Below are 13,308 nucleotides of genomic sequence, written 5' to 3'. Positions count from 1 at the left end.
ATTACACAAGCCAGGGCAGATGTGCAAACACTACTCTAGGCATAATTTCCAGCAAGAAATAGAAGACTTTCCCTCCTCCCTCTCACAAATATTTTCTAACTTATACTCAAAAAGGTGAGTAAAATATCTGGAGATGAAATAAATTTTTTAAAATCATTTGTAAGGTACTATTCAAGTCAACATATATTTATTTTACTTATATTAAAACATTGAGGGACCAGCCCCATGGCTGAGTGGTTAAGTTGGCGAGCTCCTCTTTGGCGGCCCAGGGTTTCACTGGTTCGGATCCTGGGCACAGACATGGCAGCGCTCATCAGGCCATGCTGAGGCGGCGTCCCACATGCCACAACTAGAAGGACCCACAACTAAAATATACAACTATGTATTGGGGGGCTTTGGGGAAAAGAAGGAAAAAAAATATTGAATGTCTACTCATTAAAATTATTTAATTATATATGTAACTCACATACACAAAAAATACAGAGAATAATATAAAATAGACACATATGAACTCACCTTCTGTATTAACACTAGCATTTAACCACGTTTTTAAAAATCTTTAATGTCTATGTTTTAAAACACTTACTGCATATGTTCTAATCTGTAAACAATAAAGAGTATTGCTTTAAGTACTTTTAAATTTTACGTAAATGGTATACACTGTATACACCCTTTTGTAGATTTTTAAAAATCAACATTGGTTTCATGCTTATGTTACTCCATGTGACTTCAACTTCTATGTAGTATTCCATTTGAAAGACCACAATTTATCATTTTATTATTGACAATTATTTAGACAGTAATCATTTTTTTCAGCTATTAAAAATATTGTTGAAGTACACAGGTGTGCTAGAGTTTCTTTAGTTATATCACCTAGATGTGATATTGTTATATTATAAGTCTTGTGCATTTGTAATTTAAAAACCGTACATTTAAAATAAAAGCCAAAGGTAATAATTGGACAACTGAATCTTTTTATTACATTTTGTTAAGAATTCACATTGAAACAATCTTTTTGGCAGTCTCTATTTCATTTACTCTTCATTCTGTCTAGAAAACTTTCCAACTTGTAATCAATGGGTATACATAATTTTTTATTCTATTTTTTTCATGTAACATAATTGCATTTAAATATTTCATTCAATCAACATGTTTATTCAATAAATACTTAATTAGTGCCTCACATGGGCCAGGCTAACTCCTGAGGAGAGACAGAAGTCCCGGCCTTCTTGGATATTACATTAATTTCACATAATCACGTGGACCATAATTTTATCATTTAAATAGCAATTGATATTACATAATATTAATATGCTATGATTTGCTTATTGAATTCTTCAGGGAATGGTGATAGTATTTCATGCTGTTTTATTTTAGAAATGTAGACATCATTCATGACATCCATTTTAGAATTAAGGACTGGCTTTGACTAATGTGATATTATCATGGGGACTGTTGTCTGATTAATGCTCAGATTAACCTCAAAGAGGCCAAGTCTCAGTGGTTATCATTACCAGCAGTCCCGGATGTTTCTTTTCTCTCCATTTCACTCTCTGCAACTCAGCCCAGATCCTGGTGGTTAGAGTGGGAACAGATCCAGACTTTGGAATGGGTTTGGGTACTGACTGCTTGGCTTGCGAGATACATGAACTTGGGCAAATTAACCTCCTTGTGTCTCAGTTTTCTCTTCCTCAAAATGGGGATAATAACACATTCAGTTAATTCTTGAAAAAATCCTTAAAACAGTGAGTTTTCTGCTCTAGTTAAGCAGTAAAGCTCTGGTTTTTAAGTCAGGTTTTGCCTCCTAAAGTAGGTTACCTGAGGGATATATTGAGAGATTGAAAAATAAGGCAGGAAGAGCCCTGGGGTCCCTCCAGCTGCGTCAAGCTCAGAGTCCGGTTCACGGCAAGCTGTTCACCATGGGTCCCCTCTCTCTGATGTCTGCCTGGAGCTGCTTCTGTGACACTAGGAAGAGAAAGAGAAACTGACAGACAAGTATGTACACACACACACACACACACACACTCTACACACAGACGTACACAGCACAGAAGGAAAGATGGCAAAAGAAAGGAGCTAAGCCAAGAAGTTATTGTCAGTGAGAACAAATTCATCCATCTGAGTATTTTACCTAATGGTTCAGCAGGTTGTTTCTAAAATGTACAAATTAATGAGGTCCTTAGGCTGCTCTCACTACATGTAAATACGCTGGTCCTTTGTTCACATACCCAGGCTGAATAATCTAAAATGGAAGGCAGTATGAAGTAACAACCAATCTTAACAAAACCAGTTTTGAGCTCACTTCTCCTTTAGAAAATGCTCATTATCACCCATTGCCTCTCTCCCTCTCCTCTTTCTTCTTCCTCTTTTCTCTGCTCTTTACTCTTCCATACCAGAAAAACTTCTGATCATGGAGAAAATGAGCTAATATAAATGTGCCTGCATCTATTTCTTCAAATTGCTGTATAAGTTCCATTCAGACATGAAGCAAAAATGCGGGCTAGCAAAGAGTTAAGGAGTGCATTCTGTATGCAGTGGGCTCCTATGAAGTCACTGATTAATATAATTAAAAGCCTGAGTTAATTGCATTACTTTCCATTAGCTTTCATTGTATACTTACCTTCCAAGGACCCGAGTACCCATCCCCATGGGGCTCTGCTCCCACGTTTATCCAAGTGAGACGGCTGCTTTCAAAGCCGAACCTTTCATCAATCCCCTATTAATTAGCTAAATGCTGCATCGGATTATGCATTCATGCCTGCCAGCTAGGCAGGAGCATCAGGAGAGCAGAGCTCACCGTCCTCTTGGCTCATCCTCCAGCCTGGTCATTGGTATTCCAGGACAAGTCAGCTTACTGTAATTTGAAATTGGTCTGCCGTCCCATTAGGAATCTGCCCGATCAATACCAAGTGAATTAGAGTTTCAGTGATCTGATTAACTCCCCATTATTTTCTACCCTGGCTGATTTAGAATGCATGATGAGACAATATTCCAGTTTCTTTGCTTTATCCCAGTTTAAGTGAAATATAGACATCTAAGGAAGCAGTGCCTGTGCATTTGATTGGGCTCGGCTGTAACAAAGTCAAACACCATGAGTATCTCTCTCATCAAGACAGTCTTAAGTGACTGAGGGCTGCCTCCCGCACAAGGCTCGAGGAGCCCTGAGTGGCAAGGGGGAGAAGTAGGTGGGAGCGCTCGCTGCTAATGTGTCTTCCTTTTTGGCTCTGTCTTATGAATGGGCTCCTATAAGACGTTTAAGGGTGGTTTAGTTATCTGTCATATGATCAGCATTAGCAGCTTTGTGACTGAAGCTCTGGGTCATATGGTTGGAAGGCAGACTATAATTCTCTCCCAAAGGCACAAGAGGTTCATGACAATAGAGTAACTAAATGTTGTATCTTGATGACTGAAAACAAGCAGTGTAGCCAGTCAGTCGGGCCAGAGCCAAATGCTGTCCTTGGGGAAAATGCTTGGTGCCCTGAGGGAGTGAATTTGACCTCTGGTGCAGCAAGAGTGCTTTTACGCCTTGGCCCAGGGCTTCGGAAAAATCTGAATGGACCTCAGTAAGTCAGTGTGTATCTCTAAGAGGCTCAAAATTCAAACTAGTAGAAAATACAGCAACTGAAATAATGCAAGCAGTGGACCTACATCCTTTAAAATGGGGCTGGATTGCTTCCTCACAGTTTGAATTTAGTTAGCCAAGCATTGTCTGCTGTGCTTCTGAAATAATTTGTTATTATTTTTTTAAAGTGTAGGATTTGTTATGGGTTCATCAATTGCTTTAATGTTTCCCAAATGCTTTAAAAAAATGAAAGCAGTATATTTTTCAAATATATCTTAGCTATTGTAATGTAAGACAGTATTTTCTACCAGTGACCCAAAAGAGATTCAGCCTGACTTATATATGATCATAAACAATAACTCATTAATGTGGCCTACACTTAGCATCATCCTATCTTGCTCTTAGGAATTACTCGGCATCTTAAAATATCATATGTGCATGAATAAAGACATTTGACTAGAGATGACATAATATGATCTGTTAACTAGTTCTGTAAACACCTGGATTGTAAATATGGATGTATACGAGTGGAGTAACTTGGCACTGACAGATGCTAGCTGATTGAGAGGTGCGGTCAGCCTAAAGCCTTATGAACTTCATTGCCATTCCCCACTGTTGATCATTACTCAACTGAACATTTCTGAATATTTTCCGTTTTGTCTCCTAATTATAGTTCACGCAAGCTAATTACAGCAAAATTATAATAGGAATTTACAAAGAGAAATAGGGTTTGAAATATCACAGATCAAAACCGAGAGGAAATTGTTCATCCTGGGTCTGAATCCTGCTATTTACAGGTAGGTTAATTTATTTGTCTCATTAAGCCAAGGTTTTTCACATCAATGAAACGGAAGTGAGTACCGTAAGCATTATAGGATAGTTTTGTGGATTAAATACAATAATAGATGGGGGCCGGCCCACTGGCGTAGTGGTTAAGTTTGGCACACTGCTTCAGTGGTCTGGGTTCACAGGACCTGAGTGTGGACCTACACCACTCATCCAGCCATGCTGTGGCGGCATCCCACATACAAAATAGAGGAAGATTGGCACAGATGTTAGCGCAGGGCCAATCTTCCTCATCAAAATAAATAAAGAAATACAGTAATATAGGTAAGGTATTTAGTGTGTAGTAAGTGCTCAATGCTTGTTAGCCTTCCACTTTACTTTTCTCCCACATGTTCAAAGAACCTGTGAGAACATTTTTCATGTCAATCTCTACCTTAAAATGTTCCACTTTAAAATGTTAAATTGAAAAGGAAAAGAAGTCTCAGGACAAATGAGTTGTGTCAGATATTTTTTGTGCATATGATTTAAATAGAAAATTACTGGGAAGTTGCCAGTCCTCTGAAGTATCTCAAATTTCTCAGCTGGGAAAAATTGAAGTTGCATAAAGAAATGATTCAAACTGGATCTAAAAGCAGAATGCCCGAAAGCTGTAACTGATTATTAACACAAAACCAACTCAGAGCCTCGCTGGTGGAGACAAGGGCCTGCCGTAGGGGTCAGCGGCCGTGTGCTCAGCAGCATTGTTTCTGGGTGTGCCGTGGTCTCTGATCTTCTCCATGTTCATCAGTCGCCATCTTCTGACCTACATTCTGACAATAGATCAGAAAAGGGACTCCTTTTTTGGTTTTGATACTGTATTCTTACTCATAGATTGAAGTGAAGCATTCCATTGTGCTTCTGGTTAATTCAAACTGTCAAGCTCTTAGCACATCTACTTCTATTCCTCTTACGTGATTGCTTATTTTGTAGCACGTAAAATGTGACATTTTTTTCCCCAATAAATTATGTTGATTTCAGCCTATCATTCCAATTTATCGACATCTTTTGGATATTGATTATATCAAGCATATAATTATTTTCCTAGTTTAGTGTTCTTCAGTCACATGGCACACAATGACACTAACACCTGTCCTGATTTTAATCTCAAAATCCACGCCCTTGGGCATTGGGTTGAATAAACTTAAACACCTACTTGTACCAGCATCCAGCCCACACACACTTCTCTATTCTACTACTACTGCTACTACTACTACTGTGCTGGTTATCTTTCCTCCCTGTATGAACTGTGTCAATGGGCTCCCCAGCTCTCTGGCTTGTAGTTGGGTTCTTCCCCTGGAGTACTAGCTGGAGATAGGAGGGAGGCAGAGGAGTGAAGTGGGGTATTCTTTCTCCTAGCTCCCTCCCTGCTCAAATCCCATGGGTGGGCTGCCTCTCTTGACTCAGGTCCATGGCTCCCATAGGAGACTTTATATATCTCATGATTATTGCACATTTTGTGGACTATGAGACAAAATGGACAGTTACCTTAAATATACAACTATATATTACTATCAATTTATGTCTATTACAAATTACTGTTATAGATTTGCTGACTCTTACATAGGCAATGCATAAAAACATACATAAAATTTTATCATCTTTGCATTGCTATATTTGATGACACCATGCTGTTGCGTTTTAGTGATAGTTTGAATGTTGCTTGAAGCTTGACATATAACCCAAATGTCACAATTAAGTTATTAACTGGATGGTGAAAATACTCATACTTAGCACTTACATGTTGCTTTTCATCATTAATGTGTACGACAAATAGGAGCTAATCAATAGCATAGCAGTGTATTCAGTAATGATCTTTTACTGTTGCTTGGTTCATTTCAGTTCAGAGGCCTTTTACTAGTAAGCCCATAAAACTGGTGACAAGTTTCAAGTTAATAGACAAGATTTATTTGAGCATGTCTCTCTGCATCCCTTGTCTCTTTGACCGCTTGGCTTCCCACGGGATGGTGAACCCCCAAAGGCAGAGATCGTCTTTTATCTGTGTATCCCCAGTGCCTGGTATAGGACCTGACAGCTGGTAGACATTCAAAAAAATACTTGTAGAATAGATAAATGAATGGACAATACACATTGAGGTGATCATGAATGTTGTTTCTAAAGCCTATTGTAATGAGTGTCTGGGGAGTTGTACTTTTAATGTCAGATATTTTCAATCTCCCTTTCAGTTGAAAAGGGCCACAGTTTGAAATTTTTTGAAACTCATGCTAGTATTTACAAAGCTAGAAAATAGCCTGTACCAATAAAATGGATACATCCCACCATGTGAAGGGAGACTGAAACCCTTTCCGCTGCATTCACCACTTGCAGCAATCTTTGCTCCCTTTAGCTCTACGAAATGCACTGAAGTCAGGCTGCTGGAGCAGATCTTGGAGATTTTCACCAGCAGTGTGCAGAGCTTCTGCCACTTCTCCCTTGGTGCCTTGGACGTTATGAAGAGTGTTGGGTCTGTCCTAACTTTTGGAGGGAGATCCTACAGCTTTCCAAGGAGGCCACCAATTCACGGTGGTGGTGGTGAGCAGCCTTGACAAGCAGGGGTTGACACGTTGGGAATCTGCTCCATTGCTTGTCAACACCCACATTAGAGAGTAGGAGAAATGTTTGGAATGAAGAAAAAGAAGACTGTGGCAGAGGATAAAACCCAAGGTGGAAAATGAGTAATTGCACAGCAATATGTGAAAAAAAAAGATACCTCAACTTTGCATGTCAACAAGCATGAGAAGGACAACTTAAAACAGAGTCCAAGTTAGTGCTGAAGAAGAAGCAGATTTTGAAAAACAACCTTTGAGGGGGTCAGCCTTGTGGCTGAGTGGTTAAGTCTGCACACTCCCCTTCAGCGGCCTGGGGTCCACCGGTTCGGATCTTGGGCGTGAAACTCCACACCAGTCATCAAGCCATGCTGTGGTGGCATCCCACATAGAAGAACTAGAATGACTTACAGCTAGGATATACAACTATGTACTGGGGCTTTGGGGAGAAAAAAAAAAGAGGAAGATTGGCAACAGATGTTAGCTCAGGGCCAATCTTCCTAAAAAAAAATAAAATAGTCCAGTCTGATCCCCTCGTTCTACAGTTGAGGAAATTCCGATCCCCCCAAAATAAATGACTTGCTCGAGATAGTACAACCAGGGCTTTTTCTACTGTTTTTCCTCAATACCATGTTCATTTCCATAGTACTCAGTACTCAACACTCTATTTAAACTTCATCTGTAATTTTAGGATCTAAAATTGAATTATGGACATAATTCCCCTAAACATTTGGTGAGAGTTGATTTTGTATTCACTATAAGTGATAGATGACCTGTTCTTAAACTTGACTAGCTCTAGTCATTGAGCCAGCTTTACCTAGGGAAGAAGGTGAGACTATTCTTGTGATAAAAGGTAAATTCTTTTAATTCTCAGATTCTTTTAATTTAGAATTAACTCTACTAATTTAGAAGTAACTCAGACTCAGTGATTTAAAAAAAAAAAAACTTTAAAAATAGTTCTTCCCTTACATCATAAGTAATGTCAATTTGGTTTAAAATAAGTAGCTTTAAAAAATGAAAAAATCTACTGTTAAGAATTCTATCAACTTGTCTTCATCTACTAGTCATTTATTTTCCTATTACTATGTTTTCACTTTTATGATACATTTTAATGTGATAGAGACCTATTTTAATTTTTGTGCAATAATGAATGTAACAAGACTGTGAAACTGAGGCGCTGTAGAAAGAGATGGGGCTGGAATACTTAGAGGCAGGCAATCCTTGGGACAACCAGTGACAAGTGATGCTCCTGTCTAAACTGAAACAACTATGTGAAGCAGAGAAGCAATACAACGGAGGCTTCTGAACACATTCATCCCACTGGCACTGGAGAGGGTTTCAGAGAAGTATTTTTCCCAAATGGAAAGAAAAATGGACCATAAACAGGATAGCTAAAATGCAGCATGCAGCTTTTGAGAAGGTTGGAAGGGACTTCCATGAAAATGAAGTCAGAACCAGTGGGCAGGAGGTGACCATTTGGTGAGGCATTACTCAGCAGGAATGCCTGGCTACTTCATAGAGGTACCAAGTTCACCAGAGCCTTAACAGAGCTGGAAGGCTCATCCCACCACCTAGCTAACCCCTGGGGACAAGATAAATGTTCCAATGGCTGGAGTTTGTATTGTGAGGAGGTAGGGGCAAGTGATTAGGATAGCAAGTTAAACAGGGTCTGGTATATGGAAGACGCTCAGTTAACAATCAATGACAAGTGTTGGAATGGATGTAGAGAAAAGGGAACCCTCATACACTGCTGGTGGGAATGTAACCTGGTGCAGCCACTATGGAAGGCAGTATGGAGAGTCCTCAAAAAATTAAAAATAGAACTATTATATGATCCAGATATTCCACTTCTGAGTATTTATCCAAAGAACGTGAAAACACTAATTTGAAGAGATATCTGTTCCTCCATGTTCATTGTAGCATTATTCACAATAGCCAAGACTTGGAAACAACCTAAGTGTTCACTGATGGATAAATGGATAAGGAAGGTGTGCTGTGTGTATATGTGTACATATATCCATATATATACACAATACACAAAACAGAATACTACTTAGCCAGAAAAAAGATGAAATCTTGCCATTTGCAACAACATGGGTGGACCTTGAGGGTATTATGCTAAGCGAAGTAAGTCAGATAGAGAAAGCAACTACCATATGATTTCACTCATATGTGGACTATAAACAAACAAACACATAGACACAGAGAATAGATTGGTGGTTACCGGAGGGGAAGTGAGGAGAGGGAGGGCAAAAGGGGTAAAAGCACACATTTGTATGGTGACAAATGACTAGATTTATGTTGGTGAACATGATGCAGTCTACACAGAAGTGAAAATATAATGATGTACACCTGGAATTTATATGTTATAGACCAATGTTACCTCAATAAAAATTCATTAAAGTAGGAAAAAACCAAAACAATGAATGAATGAATGACCTGGGGAGTTTGAATTTTATCCCAGGCCAATGGGTTTCTAGATCCATTGGATGACAAGATCAAATTTGCACTTCAGAAAGATTTGCGCTGTGGAGGATGGACTCAAGTTGGAGATGGGGACGCCAGTCCGGAGGCTTTCGCTGGTAGCCTGAGTAAAGGTAGTGGCTACTCAGTTAATCTTTGGAATATTCAATATTTAGTGTTTTCTATTACTTAAAATAATTCATATAACTTGAACTATTAGTGGTAATAATTTGTGCTATGTATATCAGATAATCTCAGGAGTGTTTCTGCCATACTACCTGGCAATATTACGAAATTAGAGATCTCAGGAAAATACAGTAAGACCTCATTTATTTAACACAATTGCAACCATTATGAAAAGTTGATAAAGTGGAGCATGATTTAAAAATGGCATGTACATGCCTTAAATGTTTTACCTAACCTAAAAATATCAGTATATTCATTTACCAGTCTTTCAACCCAGGGCCAGAAGCCTGTCTTTGAGCATGGATCTTCTCACTGGAACTATCTGTAGTCTTTTTTGCATACATCACAAACATAATGCATTTTTATGATATCCAAATTCAGTTTTGTTCAAGTAGAGTGAGAAATTACAGACCCTTGTGAAGCAATTTGAAAATTTTTATAATTGTTTTTCCAACCTTTTACAGTTGTTTTGCCCACATTAAATTTGACAGCAATATTTTATTAGCTACTTTATGGTTTTCTAAAGCAATCACCTCATTTTTTTTATAGTGTATTGGTCACCCCACATCATCTTGGTCCACCTCTTGTTCCAGCTGTTGTCGCAGCCACAAGCATTTTGCAGGTATAAACTGGTAGTGTTCAGTCTCAGCTGCGCCTTTCACCTTAGCTTTCTAACACCACAGCATCGGGTGCCTTTGGTATGTCTTAGGGAAATTCCCCGAACACACAGTGCAGCAACCTCACGCATGTGCAAGGGCATTACGCCCCACGGGAAACCTGTGATCAGTGGGGGATGGGACCTCGTAGATACATTTTACATGGCTTCTCAGAGCGTTCCAGGGGAATTCAGCCCCAGTTGCTAATAGAGATAACCTGCTCGATAACGCACCCTTATATTGGCTTTCTGCTCTTTCCAGTTTTCCATTCTTGTGATCACATTAACTGCCTGCATGTAAACCCTTGTCTTAGTGTCTGGAAGGCAAGTCAAATTAAGACACATAGAAGAATCACCTTTCTTTTCAAAGCTCACATTATTTTACCAAAAGTTTGATTTTATTATATATTTATAACAAGTGCAACCAGAATAAACAGGTTTGGGAACAAACCAAACTGCCGTTGGCAAACATGCACAGCACTTGTTGGAGCTGAAGTAACAGAGAGGAGCCCCCCAGCCTCCAGCATCAGCACGCCCTGCTTTCCAGGCAGTCTGCTCTACAGCGGCAGGAGAGGGTGTTGGCTAAGCTGATGATTTTGTTATGTGGAGCTTGGGGAAGAAGTCTTCTCCAGAATGTCATTCTATAGCTCATCACAATTTACAAGATGCCTTAGCTAGCTCAGGGCAAGAGTGCGGAGAAGACTAAGTTTGTCATGGAGGTTTTAATCTACTCTTTCTGCTCTTTATCCTTCTCAGAAGTTTTCTCTGCACACTTTGTTTTATCAACATTGGTTCTCAGGAAATAGCGATACTCATTTCCTCTAAGGAATAAAGTACTAGTAATGTTTGACGTGTCGCTGTCCCTGCCCTGCCCTCCAGCACCCTCACGAACAGTTGTGTTTTTTAGTACAAATGTTATATCACTAACGATTGGCATTTACAGTGTAAATGACCTTGAGAGAAGAGCTATGTTTTGAAGTTGAGGGGGCAGTAAACGTAGAGAGAAGAACACGTCTTGACGTCTTAGACATCCCACTACGTAGGTGTTTGTTTATACCTATTGAATTTATAAAGGTGGTTTTGTTCAAGTGGGCTCACCTGTCAGTTATTGTTTGCCCTCTTACCAATTTCCTCGCATAGACATCTTTACCTGGAAATTGTTCTTATATTCCTCATTAGATAAAAATCTCTAGTGGCGACTTCTTTTTCTATCATCTGGCTCAGAAAGGATTGAAGTAATACGAAGATTTGATTGAGAAATTTCCAATAAAATAGCAAATGCTTGTATCACGAGCATTATGTGCCAGACACTGTTAATTCTCACAAGAACCCTATGAGTACTATTGTTATCACTCTATAGCTGGGCAAACTGAGGCACAGAGAAGTTAAGATACTTGTCTAAAATTACAGCGAGTAAATGTCAGAGCCGGCATTTGGCCATCATTTCAATTAGAAACAACAACAACAAAAAGATAAAAATGTAAATGGAAAGAGAGAATCCTTGTAAAAATCCTGGGATTGCTGTTTTTTACAATAACTTTAGGATCATATTTGGAGGAAGTCCTAGCCCAGACACGGAGCAAGTCAGTTATGGGGCTGACTGGGGCTTCAGTTTGTTCTCAGAGCAGACCACTGTCTAGGGAGGAACAGGATTCGGGACAGTCCACGTGAATGCTTCCTGTAACTACCCTGCGAAGGGAGGCACACAGCCTCCAAAGCACAGCCCATCTATCGCCCTACAATAGGGTCTGGAGCAACCCCCAGGAGCGGCCATGCTCAGAGAATATGTTCTCAGTGAAACCAGTTCTGTGGGCTTCAGATAGAAATATGCTAGTAATTTTCCAATGCCGCCTGTAGGGGCCAGACATAATTTCCCTTCTGCAGCCTTATTCAAGCAATCAATGGAGCCCACATTTTCCAGGCTATAGCAATTCCAAGAGGTAAAACTCTGTGATATATTCGGTAATTCTGACTTTTACTTTACAGTGCTGCTCTCTTCTCCCTCCATCACTGTCCGCAACGTTCAGCTTTATTTATTTTGATCTGTTTTCTATTAAACACTCTATGTAATACAAAAGTATGTCCCTTTTTTTCCTCTTACAAGGACTTTTAGAATCTTGGAAATTCTGTAGTAACAAGTTTGATGTTGATTTTTTTCATCGTATATTCCCTAAGGATTATGAAAGATTCATTTTATAGGAGGATTAACAAACACTGCATTCACAAAGACATCTGAGGCTGATTTTTCTTTGCTTCAATTAATTCCCATGGTTTTATAAAGTTAGTGTAAAAATGTTGAAATCTTGACTTATTTATGACAACATCTTTGCAACAGAGTGTCCCTAGAGCTTTTATAATATTTCTTGCTAAATCAGATAGAGCAGATATAATTGTCATCAACACTATAAATATTAAGCTGAATTTTCAACAACATTGGCAAAAAATTATCTTCACCAAGTTTTACACAAACCACAATTTGCTTACATTTTATAGTTGTTTCCGAGAAGCGTTTATAGCATTCTATTAATTAAAACTCACTCTGACATGGGGGCTCTAACGTTTAGGAAATACCGAGATTTTATTTCATTAATGCACTTACAGCTGTATTTGTGCTGCCAATTAACCATGATGCTTCTCCAAGGTAAGTTTTTTTATTTTTGGAGGAAGATTATCCCTCAGCTAACATCTACTGTCAATCCTCCTCTTTTTGCTGAGGAAGACCATCCTTGAGCTAACAACTGTGCCCCATCTTCCTCTACTTTATATGTAGGGTGCCTACCACAGCATGGTTTGACAAGTGGTGCATAGGTCCACACCCGGGATCCGAACTGGTGAACCCCAGGTGAACTTAACCACTGAGCCACTGGGCCAGCCCCTCTCCGAGGTAAATTTTACCATCCCACAATGCATCTGGGCTGTCCTCTACTTGGCTTAAATATGCCATAGGATGGCAGCTGCTTTAAAGAGACCTTCAATGAAGGATGCTCTCCTCTTAGTGCCCTTCTTTAGGAGTTTTGCTTTCTGATGGTTGGATACTCTGGACCCTTTCTAGCTAAGAATGGGTGATATTTTCA

This window comes from Equus przewalskii, chromosome 3 (genome assembly GCF_037783145.1).
Source record: "Equus przewalskii isolate Varuska chromosome 3, EquPr2, whole genome shotgun sequence".
In the NCBI taxonomy this organism is placed as follows: Eukaryota; Metazoa; Chordata; class Mammalia; order Perissodactyla; family Equidae; genus Equus; species Equus przewalskii.
This window is presented reverse-complemented; position numbering follows the sequence as displayed.